Source organism: Oncorhynchus tshawytscha, unplaced genomic scaffold (genome assembly GCF_018296145.1).
Source record: "Oncorhynchus tshawytscha isolate Ot180627B unplaced genomic scaffold, Otsh_v2.0 Un_contig_1824_pilon_pilon, whole genome shotgun sequence".
NCBI lineage: Eukaryota > Metazoa > Chordata > Actinopteri > Salmoniformes > Salmonidae > Oncorhynchus > Oncorhynchus tshawytscha.
The window spans coordinates 1214943-1237755 of NW_024609829.1; the positions used below are offsets into that span (position 1 = coordinate 1214943).

General features: G+C 42.3%; 1 long non-coding RNA gene across 2 annotated transcripts; it reads left to right on the forward strand.

The window, feature by feature from the left end:
• Nucleotides 1-10375: 10375 nt before the first annotated feature.
• Nucleotides 10376-22340, forward strand: LOC112254198. Of its 2 annotated transcripts, XR_002954126.2 has the most exons (4): nucleotides 10376-11652; nucleotides 12002-12254; nucleotides 21363-21433; nucleotides 21507-22340. It is a non-coding gene; the product is annotated as an uncharacterized LOC112254198 (long non-coding RNA). The 2 variants fall into 2 exon arrangements; XR_006083054.1 differs by having other exon boundaries at nucleotides 10377-12254.
• The last annotated feature ends 473 nt before the right edge of the window (nucleotides 22341-22813 follow it).

The following is a 22813-nucleotide window of genomic DNA, read 5'->3' on the forward strand; positions in this document are numbered from 1 at the left end:
CACGACATGGTTTATGAATGTAAAATGCGGTCTCGGGGTCCGCTATAGGAAGAAAGAAATGTTGTGCCATCAATTGTGGGCCAGATCTTTTGACCTGTTTGTGCTAGAAGCAAGCCGTTTTTCCCTGTAGTAATAGCGCAACCATGACGCTATCAAATATTTTTCTCTAGGGCACCCGGAAACCACGGTACAGCAATGCCTTAGCATTACAACAATTATTATGTGTAATATTGCTTTCCTAGTCGCACGGTGCTCCCAAAATACAACTCCTAGTCACACAGACAAATATTTCGTCACATATGCGACCAAATTGGTCGCACTTTAGAGCCCTCAACACAAGCATAAACACAAGCTCAGACTCATGCATGCACACACACGTATGTACCTTTGACTGGCTCCAAGTAGATGCTGATCATTGGATGTGCTCTGTGCTGTGGTCAGTGTGGTCTCCCCTTAGCCCACCACTGTGTGACTGCCCACAGGGGTTCATACTGATCCTGGCTATGTGGGCTGGTCATATGACCACTTCACTAAGATGATTGTCTACAGAGCAACAGGTCCCCTCAACCTCACTAATCCACTCCACTCTATTCCACTGCACACTACTACTACTACTACTACTACCTCTTAATAGGATTGCCGACAAAGGATTTGGTCCACTCAACAACTCCACTAGTCCTCTCCACCACTACTTGTTAATCAGATTGCCAGCAGGGCAACCTGTCCCTTCCACTACCACCCACCCCACCAGGACACGACAAGACATCCTGACCCCCCTACACTACGGTTTACCATAATCAGCTCTACACCATCTGGGGACTTTTCAATCCTTTTCAGAAGAAAGAGGGAGATCTGATAGGGTTGGATTGTCAACCTCTATTATAAGAGTTTCCCTAACCGGACCAGCATAAGAAAAAGCCGATTCAACATACATTCTGGTATATGAACGAGAACCAGTGTGTGTTTACCATTGGTGGAGGAGTGGTGTTTCGTGATTGTGCAACAGTCATATGAAGCATAGTTGTAGTTCCTACTTTCTACCACCAGATGCTGCCGAATATCAGTAGACCACAAGTGTTGCAGGAGCCAGTGAAAGCACATGGGGGCGCACATCAGATTTATGAGAGATTCTGCACAATCATTTGAGTATACAGCCATTTTAATCGATTTTACGTTGCATCTAGATGTTTTTATAAGCCTATTGCATGACGATAATGTGTCATTCATTGTAACAATGTGTACTTACATTGCGTTTCGGCTACACTAACTGTCGACTACCGTGTAACAACACAGGCTCTATTTTCACGATTTTCATTCGTTGTGCTATTTATATAGTCAACTGTGAAATTATTGGCACCTTTGATAAAGATGAGCAAATATGACTGTATAAAATAAATAATACAAATACTGACTATTGTATGCTCTAAAGAAGTTGAACTTTATATATTTTTTTATACAATAACAATTGCTCTGAGAGAGATTTTAAGTAATACTTTTATTCTCTCAGTTATATATATATATATATATATATATATATATATATATTATACTAATACAATTGCTCAGAGAGATTTTGTGAAGTAATACTTTTGTTCTCTCAAAAAGATTGAGGTCAAAATGATTGGCACCCCACTTTTCAATACTCTGGCACCCTCTCCCCTTGCTAGGATAATGAGGATGTAGCTCAGTATTTGTATAATTTATTTCATAGTCTTTTTTGCTCATCTTAATCAAGGATGCCAATACTTTCGGAGATGACTGTAAGTCAATATAATACTGACGATGAAGTAGTTGTAATAATGTGTTGCTCGTGGTAATATTATTCTTAGTAGTTTTAGCAGTATTCATAGCATAGTCAGTTGTGCTGTAGTTATGATAGTATCACTTGTACAGTATACAGCCCACAGGAGGCTGCCGAGGGGAGGACGGCTCATATGGTGTGAATGGAATGGTATCCAACACATGGAAACCATGTGTTTGATGAATTTGATACTATTCCATTGATTCCGTTCAAGCTGTCACTATGAGCCTGTCCTCCCCAATTAAAGTGCCACCAACCTCCTGTGATTCAGCCCTTGCGGTATACAGTGCTGTAGGCCACACACAGTATACATCTGCAGACTGCACCTGTCTGTGTCTCAACAGTAAATCAGTATTCAAGCTATTGAATGAAAGACGCCTCCTCTCTTGCCTCTCCTCTCCGTATGCCCCATCACACTGGCCAGCCCGTTGCCTGTTGAAAGAAGTATAGACTAATAGCTTTGCTGGCATTTCTGTAAACCCTTGACAGTAACACAGCACTTGGCAGACGGCCTAAGGAAGGCCAATGACCTCAGGGCTGGGGAGAGGGTGTCAAGATTTTAAAGAGACAGTACACCAAGCTGACTGTAACTAAGGGATGTGGTGCTGTGTGTCTTCACAACAATTGTATGTATAGACCTACTGTTGTTATCAAATCAAGTGCATCACTACAACATGCTGAACGTGGTAGTTATGCATTTGGTGACAGGATAGGGGTTAATGTTGCATCCAGTAATGAAAAGACATCACAATAAATGCTAGTTAAAGCAACATTCTTAATACATTAACAATTGTAACAACAAAACAGAACAACATCAAAACACAGAACAAAATAAAATGGTAGAAAAGGGGACACATTTTAAAGGTTGTGCAAACACTGAGGTGGGGGGTTATGTTAAGTTCCACTGTGGTGTCAGACGAAGGCCCTACAAATTGTCAAAGACTCCAGCCACCCAAGTCATAGAATGTCATAGACTCTGCTACCGCACGGCAAGTGGTACCGATGCACCAAGTCTGGAACCAAGAGGACCATGAACAGTGTCTACCCCAAAGCCATAACACTGCTAAATAATTAGTTAAATAGTCTAGGTAGCTATTTGGTTAACGTTCTTCATTTACCCTTTTTGCACAAACATTTTTGACTCATCACACCCACTTCTGCTACTGTTTTATTATATATCACTTTATTCCTAGTTATATGTACATATCTACCCTCCATTACCTCATACCCCTGCACATTGACTCGGTACTGGTACCCCGTGTATATAGCCAAGATATCGTTACTCATTGTGTATTTATTATTACGTGTTTTACTTTTCTATTATTTCTGTATTTTCTTTCTCCTCTGCGTTGTTGGGAATGTCCGTTGAGTAAGCATTTCACTGTTAATCTACACCTGTTGTTTACGAAGCATGTGACAAATAACATTTGATTTGGTTTGAAGCCAGCTAGTGGTAATACACCCACTCCAGAGGTGGCGGCAGTGACCTAGAGCTCAAGTTCCAGGTCTGAAGTGTCAAAATATTTCAGTTTGCCACTTTACTGCTGACCCAGCAGGCAGCGTAGTTGAGGACACTGAACCCGGTGCACTGTAAAGCCTGTTAAATGGTACACAGAGAGAGAAATGCCGTAGCTCAGGAAGGGCAAACAATGAAGACGAAACAGGAAAATGTGGGCTAAATTAACCAGGCCCCGAGGGAGCTGCTGCTTCGAAAAGGGTTAAAGACAGGGACAATGGCAGGAGGTCTCTTTAGGGTTCACTATAAACAACATGACGTTCTACAACCATAAGAACCAGGCTCTCAGGGCACTATAATAGAATAATGATACACAACAAGACTCTCTGATCTACGATCGTTGTGCTTGGAGCATTTCTCATACACTAGGTTCCAATTCAACCACGAGACCTCCCTACCCCTCTATAGCCACTCCTGTAGCTCTGAAACGATTGGATGGGTGTAAGCTGTTTGGAAATCAGCAGTAGTGTATAATTTCGGAGCAAGCTGCCACAACCGTGGAGAATATATGCCAGCCATGGTTGGCGGTACATCTAGTATATTTACTAGCATAAAACATAGTATGTACTCAGCCAGTTGGGGTCTTGGCTGTGTGAGTCCATTAGAGGACGAAAGATCCATGCCAACATGAGTTTGTTCATGAGGAGAGGTGTGGTCGTTATGACCCGAGATGCACTTCCCCTCTCTGCACTCTGTTTACAGACAGTGCGCCGCGAAGCACAGCCAATGAGAGCGAAGTAAACGTACACATTCTTGATTGTTGAGTGAACGATCCGGGTAGGGGTGCAAGGTCCCCCCCCCCACACACACGCACACACACACTTTTTCGATGTTCAATCAGATAAGCGGAATATTTTTGTATTTGTTTGAAATAAACTACGGCATCGTTTTCAGCCGAGACATCTAGTAATTATAATAAAAAAGGGTTAAACTCAACTCCAGGAAGTCACATTTTCCTGCGAGTCACATTTCCATAGTTCTCAGTAACAACGGCCTCGCGCCTCTCCGTTGGACCTCCCTCAGGCGCTATCATGTGATACTCCACACAGCAAACAGACAACAGACAAATGGGGAAATGAGGAAAAGGTTAGTAGAGCAGGCCGATCCAGTGCTGTGTCAAATCTAATAAAGAACTAATCAAGAGCCTTCTCTTCAGCCTCTAGTGTTTCCAATGCACACAGTACAACTTTAATTTTTTTCAAGAAAAACAAGCTATTGCCTTAAACGGCTAAAACCTTGCCTGAAAAATACTTTGTCAAAGTAAAAAGGGAAGAGAGAGGAAAGCCAGGATTCCTCGAAGAGGGAGGGCACACTTAAGTATGTGCTCAGCCAGAGGATGATTTCATCACCAGTGGCCAGGGGTTGTGTGTGTGTGTGTTTGTGTGCGCCCTGCAGCCTGCAGCTAATAGAGGGTCCCAGTGGAGAGTGTGAGTCTTGGCGCCACAGAGACCATTAAGTTCATGGTCAACTACACACACACACACACACACAGGCAATCATGCATGCGCACACACACACATAGACACAGCACTGCACTGTATATTCACATACAGTACAGTCGTTAAGTATCACAGTCGTAAAGCATAGACATCACCTACTACCTGGAAATAGTGTGGTTTGCAAGGGATTATCAGATAATCAGGACTAATTTGCAATGTACAAAGTATGCAATTTAAACACTTTTTTGACAGTCAGATATGTTTGAGGTAAAGTCACATTACTTGAGCTTTGATTGTACTCCACACACAAAGATGTGTACAAAGCTCTCCCTAGCCCTCCATTCGGCAAATATAACCAGAACTCTATCCTCCTGATTCTTGCTTACAAGCAAAAACTCAAACAGGAAGTACCAGTGAGGCGCTCAATACAGAAGTGGTCTGATGAAGCTGATGCTAAGCTACAGGATTGTTTCACTAGCACAGAATGGAATATGTTCCGGGATTCATCCGATGGCATTGAGGAGTTTACCACATCAGTCACCGACTTCATTAATAAGTGCATTGATGACATCGTTCCCACAGTGACTGTAGGTACACATCCCAACCAGAAGCCATGGATTACAAGCAACATCCGCTCTGAGCTAAAAGTTAGAGATGCCGCTTTCAAGGATTGGAAAACTAATCCAGACGCTTATTCGAAATCCCGCTATGCCCTTTGATGAACCATCAAACAGGCAAAGGGTCAATACAGGACTAATATCAAATCCTACTACACCAGCTCTGAATCTCGTCGGAAGTGGCAGGGTTTGCAAACTATCACGGACTACAAAGATAAACCTGCCGCGAGCTGCCCAGTGGTGCGAGCCTGCCAGACGAGCGAAATGCCTTTTTATGCTTGCTTCGAGGCAAGCAATATCTCGTCTGGACTGCTGTGTGATCACGCTCTCCGTAGCCGATGCGAGTATGACCATTAACCAGGTTAACAGACAGATTACCAAGACATGTACTCAGCATGCCCTAACCACCTGGAAAGTGTCTTCACTGACATTTTCAACCTCTCCGTGACCCAATCTGTCATATCTACATGTTTCAAGCAGACCACCATAGTCCCAGTGCCCAAGAACGCCAAAGTAACCTATCTAAATTATTATCGCCCCGTAGCACTCACATCTGTAGCCAATAAATGCTTTGAAAGGCTGGTCATGACTCACATCAACACCATCATCGCATACACTCTGGACCCACTCCAATTTGCATACCGCCCCAACAGATCCACAGATGACGCAATCTCTATTGCACTCCACACTGCCCTTTCCCATCTGTACAAAAGGAAAACCTACGTGAAAATGCTGTTCGTTGACTACAGCTCAGCGTTCAACACCATAGTGCCCTACAAGCTCATCATTAAGATAAAGACCCTGTGATTAAGCACCTCCCTCTGCAACTGGATCCTGGACTTCCTGACAGGCTGCCCCCAGGTGGTGACAGTAGGTAACAACACATCCGCCACACTGACCCTCAACACAGGGGCGCTTCAGGGGTGCGTGCTTAGTCCCCTCCTGTACTCGCTGTTCACCCACGACTGCGTTAATGCGCACAACTCCAATACTCATTAAGTTTTCCAACGACACGACGGTGGTAGGCCTGTTTACCGACGAAAATGAGACAGCCTACAAGGAAGAGGTCAGAAACCTGGCCGTGTGGTGCCAGTACAAAAACCTCTCGCTCAACGTCAGCAAAGGACAACGATCATGGACTAAAGACAATAGAGGGCCGAGCACGCCTCCCTTCACATCAATGGGGCAACAGTGGAGCGTGTCGAGAGCTTCAAGTTCCTCAGTGTCCACATCACGAAGGACCTATAATGGTCCAAACACACCAACACCAACGTAAAGAGACCGAAAAGATTTGTCATGGGCCCTCAGTTCCTCAAAAGGTTCTACAGCAGCACCATTGTGGGCATCTTAACTGGCTGCATCACCGCTTGGTATGGCAACTGCTTGGTGCTACAGAGGGTAGTGCGTATGGACCAGTACATCACTGAGGCCAAGCTTCCTGCCATCCAGGATCTCTATACCAGGTGGTGTCAGAGGAAGGCCCTAAAACATTTCAAAGACTCCAGCCTCCCAAGTCATAGACTAGACTATTCTCACTGCTACCGAACAGCAAGCGATACCAGAGCGCCAAGTCTGGGACCAAAAGGCTCATGAACAGCTTCTACTCCCAAAACCATAAGACTGTTGAACAGTTAATCAAATGGCTGTTTGCATTGACCCACTTTTTTGTGTTGGACTGATTCTCTTGCACGGGCTCTATGCACACTCACTGGACTCTACCCACAAACTCACACATAGTACACTGACACTTCAACACACACATGTATGCTCAGACACACAAAACGCACACATGCATATTGACGACACCCACACACACACACACTCAAACATAGACACACTTTAACACTCTTTCACACTCTTCACCCACGCTGCTGCTACTCTGTTTATTATCTGTCATGATTGTCTTGTGACTTTTACCCTACCTACTTGTACATATTACCTCAATCCCGTGCCCTGCCTCGTACTCCTAGCACATTGTCTCAGTACCGGTACTCCTTCTATATAGCCTCGTTATTGTTACTATTTTGTTCTTTTTAATACATTTTTTGCTATGTTTCTTAATTTTGAACTGGGAAAGGGCTCGTAAGATAATATTTCACGGGAGAGTCTACACTTTTTGTTTTCAAATAACATCACAATACATTTTAAAAGTTGCAATTAGGAATTGTTTCAGACTTACAAAGGTTTGTTCCTTGACAGATGAATAGAGGTGAATAGGTTGTGTTTCTATGTATTGAATATACGTATCCGGCACACTCTTACAAACTGTACACAAACAGCGTACAGTATGTAATTGCTGTCCCTTCCTTCCTCTTGCAACAACACTAGGCTACATAGAGATTTTAAACGCATCTGACTTTCCATTGGCGAGATAACTAGCTGTGTGAAGGGTCAACGTGTTTCCTGATAACTGGGCGAGGGTTGAGGCTGTTTGCAGAACCCGCCAGGCTGTGTTTCTTTCCAAGATGTTCCCTGCCCTGTGTCCTCCTTCACTCCCTGTCGTGAATCTGAGACAACTGGGTAGGTGTAAGAAATAGCTCCACCACCTAGTTTCCGCCATGTTGCTTTAAGATATCCAGTCTGATCAGGTATTTTAAGGGTAGTGAATAAGGGTAGAGTGGAGGAAACACCTTCCTGGAATGAAGAGTAGCCCGGAGCGAGCCAGGCAAAGACAAACAATGGGCACCTTCCACATTGCAGCCAACTTTAAAGGCGAGTCGAGGCTGACTGATCTACAAATCATATTGCATCATACATACAGTGCCTCATAAGTATAAGTAACCCCCTTGGATTTCTTCACATGTTATTGTGTTACAAAGTGTGATTAAAATGGATTTAATTGTCATTTTTGTCAACGATGTATACATAATAACCTGTAATGGCAAAGTGGAAGAAAAATGCTATATATTTAAAGATTTAAAGAAAAATAAAACACTATTTACCTTCATCAGATAAGTATTCAACCCCCTGAGTCAATATATGTTAGAAAGACCTTTGGCAGTGATTACAGAGTCTTTCTTGGGCACCCAGGAACATTCACTGTCTTCTTGGTGAGCAACTCCTGTGTGGATTTGGCCTTGTGTTGTAGGTTATTGTTCTGCTGAAAGGGGAATTCCTCTCACAGTGTCTGGTGTAAAGCAGACTGAAACAGGTTTTTCTTTAGTATTTTGCCTGTGCTTAGCTCCATCCCGTTTCTTTTTATCCTGAAAAACTCCCGTCTTTGCCGATGTCAAGCATACCCATACCATGATGCAGCCACCACAATGCTTGAAAATAAGGAGGCAGTTACTCAGTCATGTGTTGTGTTGGATTTGCCCCAAAGACAAGACTTTGCATTTAGGCCAAAAAGTGTGTTGCTTTGCCGTGTTGTTTTGCAGTACTACTTTAGTGCCTTGTTGCATGTTTTGGAATATTTTTATTCTGTATATTTTATTCTTCTTTTCACTCTGTTATTTGGGTCATTATTGTGGAGTCACTACAATGTTGTGGATCTGTCCTTCGTTTTCTCTCATCACAGCCATTGAACTCATGGTGACTTCCCTGAGCAGTTTCCTTCCTGTCCTGCAGCTCAGTTCAGAAGGATGACTATCTTTGATGTGTCTGAGTGGTTTAATACATCACCACAGCATAATTATTAACTTGACCATGCTTAAAGAGATACTCAATGTCTGATTTGTTATTGTTACCCATCTACCAATCACTGCCCTTCTTTGTGAGGCTTTCGAAAATCTCCCTGCTCTTTGTAGTTGAATCTGTGCTTGAAATTCAATACTTGACTGAGGGACCTTAAATATGTTGTATGTATAGCGGACAGAAGGGGTAGGCATTCAAACATCTTTGTCAACCCCTATTACCATGTACCATATGTCATTTGTTAAGCCTAATTTAGGCTTGCCTAAACGAAAGTGAATACTTGTGCAACAACTATATTTTAGTCATTTAATTCGTATTAATAAGTAACATTTTCTTTTCGCTGACATTATAGAGTATTTTGCGTAGATCAATTACAAAAAGAATCACTGTTAAATCTATTTCAATCCCACTTTGTAACTCAACAAAATATGAAAACAATCCAAGGGGGGATAAATACTTACGATACCCGCTGTAACTACTACTACTATTAACTCGTATTATTTGTCGAGCGGTTGGTCAAGTCACAATTTACCCACGATGCATCACGGTTTTGACGCTCTCGAACGTGGCCTTTCCCCGCAAGTGGGGTGACATCTCGCCTGTCCTGGTCTGACGCTGACTGTGGGAGAGGAACAGTTGTGCAAACAGACTGTCATGATAGGGGTGTCACAGCACCTGAAGGCCTCGGGTGTCACAGAAGCATTGGGTGGCTTAGGTTTGGGTGGTCGTTTGTACTCTTTTCTCAAGTTAACCATCAAGCTACATGACCCGTTTTACAACAATGAAAGACTCTATATCGAGTGGATATTTTTGTTTCACCTTTTAAGATCAATTACATTTAAAATAGTTGTAATGCAATTCTAAAAAGATTGGATTGAAAAATATAATCATATTTTTTGATTATTATATTAAAATCAGCAGAAATTGTATAACTCAAAACCTTCACGTGAAAGGAAGAAACTATTTTGGCAGAGGATCCTAGGCCTATCCCAGTCCGGAGTTAGTGCTATCAGTACTGTGCAGTAATTAGTTCAATGCGTTCAGAACCTGCTATGACCTCTAGAGCAAACAGCCATGAACCTTGTGAGATCCTGCACTGTCTGCCTGCCCTGTCTGCTTTCCCTGTCTGCCTGCCTGCCTGCCTTGCTTGCCTGTCTGTCTGACACCCATCTGAAATGGAGGACAAGGGATCCAGGAAGTAGCGCCGCATTAAAGAACAGCCAGAATTTCCTTGTTCTCACTCTCCCCTGGGCGTACATACCCAAATGAGAGAGCACAGCACAACACACAATCCTACTGTACAGAAACTGTTACTGTAGAGCATGTGATCGTGTGGTTCAGTCTTAGAAAGATTTTGATCCTCAAAACCAGAAAAAGGTGCCTGGTTACTGTGTACTGCCTAAGCTGGCACTGCCATGAGAGGGGTGCCTGGGAGTGGGCACTACCCCCGAAGCTTTCCCCACATGAGGGCGGAGTGTGAGAGCGAGAGCAGAGAGAGCCAGCTTGTGCTGCCTTACAGAGACGTGTGTCCCCAGCACAGTGCTTTAGAAACAAGCAGCACTCTTTTGAACCGCTGCCAATGGAGGCTGGCCCAAGCTGTTGCAGCTGAAACTTTTACAAGCTCACTGCTCGGGAGCAGGAAGAGAGAGACACGGAGAAATATTTGTAAAGGGAATTTGCATGCGCAGCTCCTCTATTCTCCAGTTCTTGTCTGCGCTCGTTCCTGAAATATTGGCAAGCTTATTTCTTTGTTGATCATTGTTAGTGTTTATTAATAGGGGAATTCTTATAAGGAAACTGAACTATTTTTTGGGAGGAGTGTGCATGAAGGTTGAAATGCAAGGTACATTTGAAGGACAGAAATAAATGAGAAAATAACAAAAGAATAGATGACGTCACAGAGAGAGCTGCCCGGGATTATGCCTGAGAAAAGATGATGATGACAGTTTTTGACTGCAGCACTTGTTTATGTGACATACGTGTCTATGTCTCTCTCTCTCTCTCTCTCTCTCTCTCTGGTGGACAGACGGAGGCGGAAGGGGGTGAAATACACTTTTTGGCACAGTGACTCTGGATTATTTTGGTGACTTTAACTTATTTTGGCACAGAGTCCTGCGGAACTCTGTCATTCGGGTTTATCTTACTACCACCGTCTGTTTCCAGAAGTTGACCCTTTCCTCACCCTCTGTTTTGCTTTTTCGCAGCACAGCTTGTTGCTGGGGTATCATTCCTGCAAACCACATTTAACGTACACATACAGAAACGCCCATCTGTAACGTTGACAAAAAAGGACACTTTTTTTAACTCACAGGTTGTTTTCTTTCTTTTCTTTTCTTTCATCTCATTGCGACCGGGCAATTTTACCATTTTATCTGAAAGCGTGAAAGCGGTTCAAATCAAAACAAAAAACACAGGCAGGTGCAGAACAGCTAAAGACGTCTGTAATGACTACTGAAAATGGGAACCGTGAGGCATGTATTACCTGGGACTGATGCCAACTGCTGACAAAAGGCTTCACTGCACGCTCTGAGAGAAGTCTTTAACTCGTTCTTTCTTCCCCCCCAAATGCATCAGAAATCTACGGGATTGAGTTGTTTTGATGTCATAAGTCTGGCAACACTTTTTGCCATAGGTACAACAACCGATGTAAGTATTTCATTCTGGTACCTCTCTGCGCTCGTGTGTTTTTCCCTGCTCTCTCTGCCTCAGTCTGTTACTGTGAGATTCATTTATGATGATAGACTGTCAGTCTCTGGGTTTAAGGGCCATGTGGGGTGTCTTTTGTTTTGTTGTTCCTTACAGCCATTCTTTTAGAGAGGATTTCAAAGTTTAAGATCTCAATTTCCGCTATGAAACTACTTGCGGTTCGAACCCAAAATAAGATTTTTCTTTTTCGAAAGTCATCTGTTCGAGCAGGCTGTTGTGACCTCATGCTTTCTCTCTCTCTCTCCTTCTTTCTTCCTCTCTTCCTCTCCCTGTTTCTGCCTCTTGGCAGCTGGGCCAAAGTGGGCAGGGAGAGAGGAGGGCACGGCCGAGACTGCTCTCAAGCCCCAGCCCTTGTTCGAGTGGGGTTGCTCGCCAGCACGCTGCTCAGCCTTTCCCTCATCTTGCAGACGAAAGAGAGGGACGTGGAAATGCGCTCTCCTCTCTTTTCTTCCCCGCCCTTTTTTCACCACCACCATGGCCTGTTCACTTCGGGTCATCTCTGCGGAGATCCCTGCTCTGTCCTTTACAAAATCTACTTCCAGGTATTTCCATTTTTGATACTGCTTCTATGCCAGGGCCCTGTAACTTTTCGTTTTTGATCTACCTCTCCTTTACTCGTATCTTTTATATTTTATCCTTTTGCACTTTTCCTATTTTTCACCATCATCTTCCTCCTGTACACGTGTCTGCCTCGCCCCCGCCGCAATGTCGAAATCCTCGCCATTACTGTATGGTAGAAATTATGCTGATTTTCGTATGAAGAAGTCGAGAGAATTAGTTCGACCATGAGCATATTGTGCATTTTGTAAACCCATTGAAGGTTGATATAGTGATAGCTATTCACTTCGGGGTACAATAGAGCATAAGACAGCGCCCAGGACAAGATGCGTTATTTTGGGCAGCGTTGTTTGTGTAGAAGGTTTTAAATACAACAGACACCAAAGAAAAATAAATAGGCCTCTTAGTGGTCTCGTGGTCGGGTCTGGCCTTTGAAGTACCTTTTTGGTTATTTCCTTTTGTTGTGTGTGAACAATAACATTTAATGCATCGTTATAAGGCAAAGAGAGCCTAATCACACTACTATGCCATAAATCCTATCCCCAAAGCCCTAAAAAGAAACAAAACGGCACCAGTACTACCTCTCGAAGGTTTCAAAGGGAAATATTTCGAGACAAAATGTCTTCTGCAATATTTACACTGCGTTTTATCTTTCGCGCAGGATTCAATTCCATAAGGTTTTTAAACATAGTGAACAATCCACATCCAGTCTCCTACAATGTCCATAGTGGAGGAAACACTGGCATATACAATAGGTATGACCAAAAGATGAGGACTCCCAGAAAAAAAGAGCAGCTCGAGTGAACATAATGAACTCAAGAAGTTTTCCCATTTTTAAAATCCTCTGACTCTAGTATTAGCAGCCACAATATGAATATTTAAAAAATGTTGTTCTTTTGATTATATAACACCATTCAAAGTCTCTTACTGCAAATATGTTACGGACACATTGTATCTCCGCACACAAAACACTTACATGCTGATGTTTTGGGTGATTTGATGTCTTTTCAACGCGGAGACCCTGATCTCGCCTCAGAGGTTTTTCTTGAATTATTATGACAGTTCAAGTCATAATACAGTCACATAATCTAAAAAGGTAACCGGTTAGAAGGGCCCCCGGAGGCTTTGTTTCACAATGCGACGAATGTGTTAAAACGTGAAACAGAGATGTCAAACTAAATGACAATGTTAATTGAGCTCAAAAAAAAAAGAACTGTTGGAACAATTGCTATCTACTAATTTGGTTGCTAAACAGTCAAGTTACTGCTGTTTCCTCTAGACCTGTGCAGAAACCAGTATGAACCAGATCATTCTGATGCAAGCATTGTTCTATACATGAAGGAGCTTGTATTGTCAGCTCTCAATTTCGGATGGAGCACGTTTGAATGCTTTTTCAGCCTTTCTGCACTAACAATTGAGGTTTAAGTTGTTATTGTTGGCATGTCGTTTTTGTTAGATCCTGCAGAATTATCACATTAATAGGGGACGACTTTAAAATAAAATAAAAAGTAGGGATTTATGTTGAAGTGGCTCGTATTTATTTATAGTAGATCTACTTTCAGTAAAGGAGCGTCAAAAATCTTGACATTTTGTCAGTACATGTAGGTCTACTACAATGCACAGCATTCAATTGCTCAAGTAGCCAAGTTCTACTGTACCTACAAAATGTTTCTCTAGTTTTTGTATGTTACCTACAGTCTGTTATCTGCTTAGTCTGCGAGTGCGTTTGTGTATGTGTGCGTGTGAAAGAGAGCATGGCATACAGAAAGTCAAAGCTACAGTAATAGAGGAAAATAGAAAATGGGTGGGGGTGGGGGCAGGGAAGGCGGGGAGACAGAAAGAGAGACAGAAAATGAGCTGATTTCCCTCCTCCCCCATCCGTTCTGTTTCCTCAGATGAACTTGTCATGTTACTTGATGATATGTTTTTTTGGAAGCCAGGCCATTCATATCCCCTGCTATTTGTGTGTCTCCCCCGGTTACACGGACGTGTTGGTTACCAGGAACAAAGTCTGTTTGCCTTTATCAGGAACTATAAGCATACTCAAACACTCCAATTTGATAACACTTGAAGGCCACTGAGAAGAAAAAAAAGTAACAATATTGAATGTTTCGTTTGAACTCAGTTTTAGATTTAGGTGAACATATTTTATTGTTCTTTTGAAATGGTAGACAATGTAACATGATTCTGAAAAAATAAATAATTGGTGTTGTACTAACAAGCTTGGTAACTTGAATTCCCGAAGAAGACCTCAATTGTCACATTTGATATCAATATGCATAAGTGATATGGGCCTGTATAAAATACAATTACTTGTGTTCTTTGTAACTATGGGGATGAGTATTGAACAAAGTGAAACATGCCGCTATTAAATATTAAACAGCCATCTAGGCCTGTCTCGTGGTTGAGTGCAGTTAGGTGCTGCATGTTATCACAAACAGAGGGATGGCTATGCTACGCTGAGGCCTCCAGAGACCACATGATGGAGTCAAACAAGGTCAACGCCAGACATACTTCCTGTTTGGGGCCCGCTATTTTTGCAACCAGGGCGTTCTCCCCCGGTCGAGCCGATTTGACATTATGAATCGTTTCTCTCTCAGTCAATATAGGGAACAGAAGTAGGCTACTGTAATACAGAAAAGTTGACTTGCTTTAGCCCATGTGTTAAACATATAGTATGCTTCTATCTATAGTGGAGGACTTTACAACTCTCCTACAGTAGGCTCAATAGGAAATTGAACTTTGAGGGGGGAAAAAAACCGTGTGGAGCCTGATTCTTGTGTTAGCAGAAAAGGTAGTCTGGAGGGTTGGGACATGAACACGAGGAAGACGGTGAACTTGGACTACTTGGCTAGGTGAAGAAGGATCCCACCTGGTCCAGCGTTTAGAAGAGAGTACAGAACACTATGGTAATCTTTTTTCGTTGTACATACATAGTTAATGGCATATATGTTACATTGTTTATATATTATAGTTAAGACTGGAAGACGAATGCTGATTGACTCCCAACAGGACATTAACTTAACAATGCGGACTGATTTTTATTGAAAGCGTGTTTGACAGATCAACTCTGGGATCAACTATTTGTCTACTGGGGATTTGATCAACTGATCTCTGCTAAGTCTATTTTGAATATATGTGAAAAGCAAATGTTTTATCACCAGTGATTTCTGGCTTGAAAGCATTGTTCATAATTGATTGGATATGTGTTGACACAGATACTAAATAGCGTATTGTTCTTAATAAAATTAAATATTAAAATGGTCAGTCGCTTGCAAATGGGCGAGCTCAACCTGATAATAGCCACTTCCTTTTCAATAATTACCATACTGAAGTGGCAGGCGATCAAAAACGCTTCTAATTGTGAACGGGGAAAAAAAGATCGGAAGATCAATGTAAATTCCTGGCAAACGCAGAGAGAGGAAAAATATACAGGACATGTCATTTAATATTTTTTTTCTTATTTTCAATGACGGCCTAGGAACAGTGGGTTAACTGCCTGTTCAGGGGCAGAACAACAGATTTGTACCTTGTCAGCTCAGGGATTTGAACTTGCAACCTTTCGGTTACTAGTCCAACACTAGTCCAACCACTAGGCTACCCTGCCGCCCCAAACCTAGTGAGATGATCATCTTCATTAGATGGAGCGGCACACAAATACTATAAGTATTTTACTGCATTGGCATTAGACCTGTATCTGGACATTTCTCAGAATTGAAAACTTGATTTCTGTATCTAGCTGTTGTTGCGATGGTGTAAGTCTGGTCCAATTGTAAGCAATGCCATAGTAGCTACTGTATTGTTAAATACAGACTCCCACAAACTCCCATGGCAGACTCCCATTGCTTCGGTGCCAATATTCCCCTCCCCCCTCAGTGGCGAGCATTGCCATGCTCCCTCCACTACATCACCCGCTTTTTGGTTCATTGAGATTCAGCTTGGCACACAGACAATGCCCATTTCATGGCACCCGGATATTGAAGAGAGGAGCATGCAAGATTCTTCCCCAGTCTCTACCCTCTCGGTCGTGCCCAGTGTTTCGCCATGGACCACCACTCATGATAGATATTTTTCGTGTTGCGCCTGGGGCAAAATATTAATCGCGAGCAATTTGTTATCCAACAAATTACACAGTACTAACCCAAGTTAGGTTTTTTTTTGTGACGGCTGTTTTACTCGTCCTCACAAAGATGAGAAGAGCGACTTTCTAAAAGGCGACGCACAGACAGAGCATTCTGATGACGTCTTTCCCAGGGAAAGTGTGCAGCAAGTGTGACAGGAACACAGCTCCTCTCGCTTACTGCGGAAGCCATTTTCTTTTGTGCAACATAGTCAGTGAGTGAGCAGTCTGGGATTTGAACACTGGATAATAAGAATACAGTTTTATAGCTGACTTGAACATTGAGTTTTGTGAGTTTTGTCTGTCATTTTTGTTGTTGGAACATGCTTGTTTTGGTAGGCTATATATTATGTGTACAAATATGGATTTTACTATATATCTACCAAGCCTGCAGATCTGTGTTTCTGTCATTAGGACTCGTACAGGGATCCAGTTAATACACTCAATCATTGAACATAATCTGGATTCTCAGTCACCTCCCATCCCCTGTTGTCACGCATTGAATCTTCAGGCATGACAACAAATATCTCACAGACCTATGAGGCCCATCATTATCATGAGGCACTGTTGAGTGGCTAGTTGCCGCCTACAAGCATTTCAAGCAGGATGATGAGTTTCATACAGAAAGAAAATGGTGTGCGAAAGGTTCTATAGCTTCTTGGTACTAAACCTGGTACTAAAACGATACAAATGATTATTGCAACGTTGATTTTGGATCAAGCGTTACTAATGTGTTAAGCTATTTTACCATGAAATGTTTTGAAATTGGCAGCCATCTTATTTTAGGTTAGCGTGCTGTTTTGTTTGTTATTCATAAACAACCATTTGGAGTTACCCCAACAAAATCCAAATGCATATCAAAATGCATTTCTTATTTGACTATATTAAGACATCTAAGTAAGTGTACACAGTCTGGATATTACCTAAATGGTGACACTTTCTATGAAGCTTAATTTGCATAATGCATTATACAGCATGATATGTATTCATAATGCACTACGATAGAGTAATAATGCATTATAAGCATAGCTGTAGACACAGATCAAGACTCATATAAACGCATAATTCCATATACCAATACTCCTAATGCATTATAGGTGTAATCTTAATCAATTATAATGCACAGCAATGTAGTGCTTCAGAATTGGGAGTCAAACCCACAACCTTAGTGTTGCTAGCGCCATGCTCTACCAGCTGAGTAACAGAGGACCACCATTTAATAACAAAGAAGAGCAGCAATATCAAGCGGAGTAACTTCTTACTTAGGACCAGCAATGGGCAACAGCTCTCTGTCCATTTTCATGTGTGAGATCTTATTTTCATCATTCGTGGTCATGGCAGAGCGGCATCTCTCCACAAAAGAGGACAGCTTCTCTACCCTCTCTGCAACTTCTAGGGGCCTAAATCCTTAAATGCTTTTAATGCAGTGAACTAAATATTGGTCAAACAGTGTTTCTTGGTAGTCTTAAACAAATCTACTTTGAAATAGAAGTATACACCTCACACACGTGGTTATGGGCTTTAAAAAAGAAGACACCTGTACCATTTCAGATATAAAGCTAAAATGTATTACATTTTGGAGTTTGCATCCCAATATTACACTTTATATATATCCCAGAAGACTGAAGCAAAACTGTTTGACATAGAAACACTTGTTTTTGGGCTGTTTAAAAAACAATAATGGTAATTAAATAAGAAATTATGAAAAATATGAATAACATTCCACCCATGAGGCCACTAGGTCATTTGACTGCAGGAAAGGGCTACGAATGTCTGGCGCTGCCAGATGCAGCTCGGCAACTGGAGCTGTACGGGCAATCGTGGTCCGGTCCAGTCCAACAGTCTCAAAGGCGGGGGAGGCACATTAAATGTGGTTAAATAAACATTCAGGAATAACAGACAATCCACTGACACAAGTTTTAATGAATGTGTATTTGTTATCAATGATGTTGTGCTATTCATTCAAATCTCACTTATTTGCCACTTGAATCTAATTGGGCATCTTTGAGTGTGGCTTCCTTCCAATCTGTTTGTGCACTCTATGTGAGTGTTTCGGAGCAGATCTCTTCTGTTTCACTGGGCCTCTCTTGGGAGTTGAATCCATCGAAGAGTCAGAAAGGGCAGAGGTGTCATGAACATCTGAATCATCAGCTGAGTGATCTGAAATATCCACTTTGGACTGCTTCACATCTGCAGATTCAAAATGGATACTTTTGATGGGGTCAAGCCAGAGAAAGAGGCTAACACAATATCCTGTACACATATCCAAGATGCATGTTTTCAAATGTGCTTTCAAGTCTGTACTTTGTCTTATTTTAATTTCTACTTCTCATTCATTTTCCTAACCTAAGTGGCTTCAAGTGATTCTTCTTTTTTTCACACTGGTGACCTCTCAGATGAAGTACTCCTTCTTGAACAGTTTCCCTTGGAGTAAGACTTTGTAATCTTTCAGGATTTTTAATAGTCTCATCTCGTATAGCACCTTTTTCTCTCTCTCTCTCAGTCCAGAAGCTGCGTGAGCTGTCTCACCTCGTGAACAGCAGTCGGCGCAGCAACTCTGGTTATTCACACCAACACTGGGGTTTACACCACTGAGTGTTCATTTCTGAGTCAATTGAAGTCCTGAATCAACACTAGAAATGTTACACTGAAAAATCAACCCTGGCCAATTTGCTGGGCACTTTGTAATTGTATAGCAACAACCTATGGTGTATAATATGTGTCTGCCTTAGGCTTTTCATCACTTTACCTAAAGCAATCAAAGATGACTTTTCGTGGCTTATAAGTATGCTGCAACACACCATAACAAAGATGATGATGCAGCAATATTCTCATTGACAAAAACGTTTGAAATGCATCACACTGATGGCCATTACACCATTACAATGCTATGTGGTCCTTGAGGAAAAAGCGACTGGCAATGATTATACTCATAATGCATTAGGAGTATTGGTATATGGAATGATGTGTTTTTAGGAGTCCTTACGTGTGTCTATAACTATGCTTATACTGCATTATCACTCTTTCCTAGTGCATTATGTGTCCATGTATAATGCTGTGTATGGACCTCATAGAAAGTGTTCCTGAATGAATCTCTCTTTCTCAAAAAGCTGAATCTCAACTTCAAGATCAAAGTAACTCAAACTAACAAACTTAATAACACATTCAGAAATCAAGTTAGGACTCAGCTCTAAGCCTTCAACCGTTGCCATGAACTTATTTTTTTGTCGATAGAAATCAGTGTCCCCCTCAGTCTGTCTCATCTGTGTACTGTGGCCAGTCAAGGGAGGCTGATGCCATTCGGAGTCTAATTAATTCAACATCTCAATTAAGGCCTCCACTCCCTCCCTGCCCCACTACCTTCTCATTCGGCCCCACTGAGCAGGCCCTGACACTCCTACAAACAGCCTCGCGGCCTGCCAAAACATTTCAATCACTGTCTGCCTTAATTACGCCAAAGAGGAATTCAGAATGTTAATGAACTGCCCTGGTGCCTTTCAGAGGCTATGGTTTACATGCTAATTTATGCAAAGCGGCAGGGCCTCTGCATGGTTTGACCATCGTCTCCCATAACACTGCCTGAGCCGGCCCAACCCACCCAGCCAAAGCATTGCCCTGGGGGGCATGGCTGCACTGCCCAGCTGGTACTTCAAACTCTAGTTGGCACAGTTAACACTGAGCTCTTTTTCAAAGAACTGAATGGCTTTCACACTGATAAAAACAACAATATTGTATTAGGGGGGGACTGAGACTAGGTACACAAATAGTTCACTACCAAATACCATGTCAGCATAAAAAACGATGGAATTTTATCGGTTTTCATTCACCTTCATCTCTTTAAAATTAAGGAAGCTGGAAAGTAGTAAAAGTCATTTATCTTATCCACTCAGATGGGCATAACAGTGCCACCTTTTATCCGGATAAAACAAACAGAAAAATCCATCTGGGATCCAATACGATGGATTAAAAGAAGCAGTGAGAGAGTTTCACAGGTTTCTGCCCCACAGATGTTGTCACTTAAGAATGCCAAGCAACTCCCTAAAATGGCCGAATCGCTGCCATTTTGTTTTCATCCTTTCCCCTTCCTTCCTTCCTTTGCATTTCTTGCAGGCTATCCACACTGCTCTGTGCAGGCTAGGGGGAGGCAACCGGGGGAAGCCATGTTTAAATAAGCTACCAATTAAACAGCAAGCTTCCGTGGGGTTGTAGGGCTGGAAAGAGCCAAGTTACTCAAAAAAATGGGCACTAATTCCTGGCGCGGCTCTCCTTTATTACATGCCAACCTCTCTGGATGCCAGTGAGTTACGCTTTAGGCTTGCCGAAATTAGCACAATTTCCTTAGTGCCTGCATCATTTTGTCTTTATTTCGTTAATCTTTTGGCAAAAGCTATCTTATGCGATTCCGTTGCGATCACATGACACGCCTTCTGTCCGTATAACTGTTATAGTGGCACAGACAGACCTGTCGATGCCATAATACGAACGGATGATTCCTCTGGATGTTGTGAACTGACGCAGTTTAGTAGCACAGTTCACACGAAGCAAAGCAGTCGAGCTTTCACAGCTTCGTTCTGTAGTGGCGAATTTGAACCAGGCCCAGGATTAAACAGCAGAGCCAGAACCAGAGAGGAAATTGCTCCTTGGAGGTAATTCCCTATAAAATTGTTACCAGGCTACCTCCTCTTCAGTCCATTGCGAGGGATGTCATTTTAATAAACTGGATATGTGCAGGGTTTCTGTTAATGCCTGATTTTAATTCAAGTTGGCTTCATGCACTGTCCTGTAGTGTGTTTGTGTGTTTGTGTGTTTGTGTGTGTGTGTGTGTGTGTGTGTGCGTGTGTGCGTGTCTGTGTTTTGAGCTTTTGTACGAGTGCAAATGTGCAAGGGTGTGCGTATGTGTTTATGTACGGTAATGATCAACCACTAACCATACAAAACGCTCTCTTTCTCTATCTGTCTCTTTCTCCCACAGTTCCCTAGTAAGAACTGCTAAACCTCATCTCTGGGTCAACGCCAGACTAAGCACCTGTCCTTGAGGCTGAGGTAGTAGATTGAATAGTTGTGGGGTATATGTCCTCCCTCTGAGATAACTATACAATCTACTGTCTTTCCTAAGGAGACAGACTGATCGTCAATAACCCTGAAGAGTGACCATTCTCCCCTGACCGTCGCACCCATCTTCCCAGCCTGGACACCTGCATGCAGCCTGTCTCTGCTCTGTGGGGAAGTTACCCCATTATAGCATATCACCTCCATTTACACCCATTCACAGACTGTTGCAGGACAAAATGAGAACGGGTAACATTTCCTTTGTTAGACCACCTGATGCTTTATTTGGGTTATTGGGGCCTGTTGTGTTTGAGTGAAAGTGTACTTTAGGGTGAGTGTGTTTGTGTTGTCGCCTCTCGCTGTATCTGTTTGAGTGTGTCTGAATGACATTCCCCCTTCATCCGTCAGTCTTTCAGGTGAATGTGTCCTGGCGAGATGAGGTAGTAGGTTGTATAGTTTGTGGGAGGGATTTAATCCTATTCAGGTGATAACTATACAGTCTATTGCCTTCCTTGAGAGGCACAATGACAGTCTGCAGCAACGAGGAAGTCCCCAGCTCTCTGAATTCCTCAATGCGTTGGATGCAATCTCACTATGATAAAGCAACAGCTGGAGCACAAATGGGTTTATAGCCTCTCCACCGCCACTTGGTGGCCAAGGAGCAGCAGGACTCCAGAGACCTTCTTGTAGGTTCAGGATTCAGAGCTTCTCAAGAATGAAAGGATATGAAAAGCACTCAACAGAGAATGCATCAGTGTTACAAAATCTAAACAATAAAGGGTTGGTTCTCCAGAACCAAATCAAGCCCTAAATAAATGCGTATAGGCTTGTGATATGTTTTATGGTAACATTATTCAATGTTGTATTAATTAATAAAGGTTAAATATAGCTATTAAACTTGCATCTAGTCTTTTAATCTGACTTTTTAGGGCATTACATACATCTGATTACTCCTAATTTCAATTCTGAAGATATGTTTTGTTGCTGTTGTCAGTAACTATACATGCTATAGGGCTATAAGGGGCGGCAGGGTAGCCTAGTGTTAAAAGCTTGCAAGTTCAAAGGTTGCAAGTTCAAATCCCTGAGCTGACAAGGTACAAATCTGTCGTTCTGCCCCTGAACAAGGCAGTTAACCCACTGTTCCCAGGCCGTCATTGAAAATAAGAATTTGTTCTTAACTGACTTGCCTAGTTAAATAAAGGTAAAATAAGCTTTATTTTGTGGTCAGTAACCACACATGATAAAGGTTTATACATTTACTGCCAGTCAATTCAAAAGTTGCTGAGAGGGCATTAGTGTCGTTCCACAAAAAGTGTGTCTTTTTGCGTCTCTTTGATATTCTAAGTAGAAATTGTGCACCAATATTGAATTTTA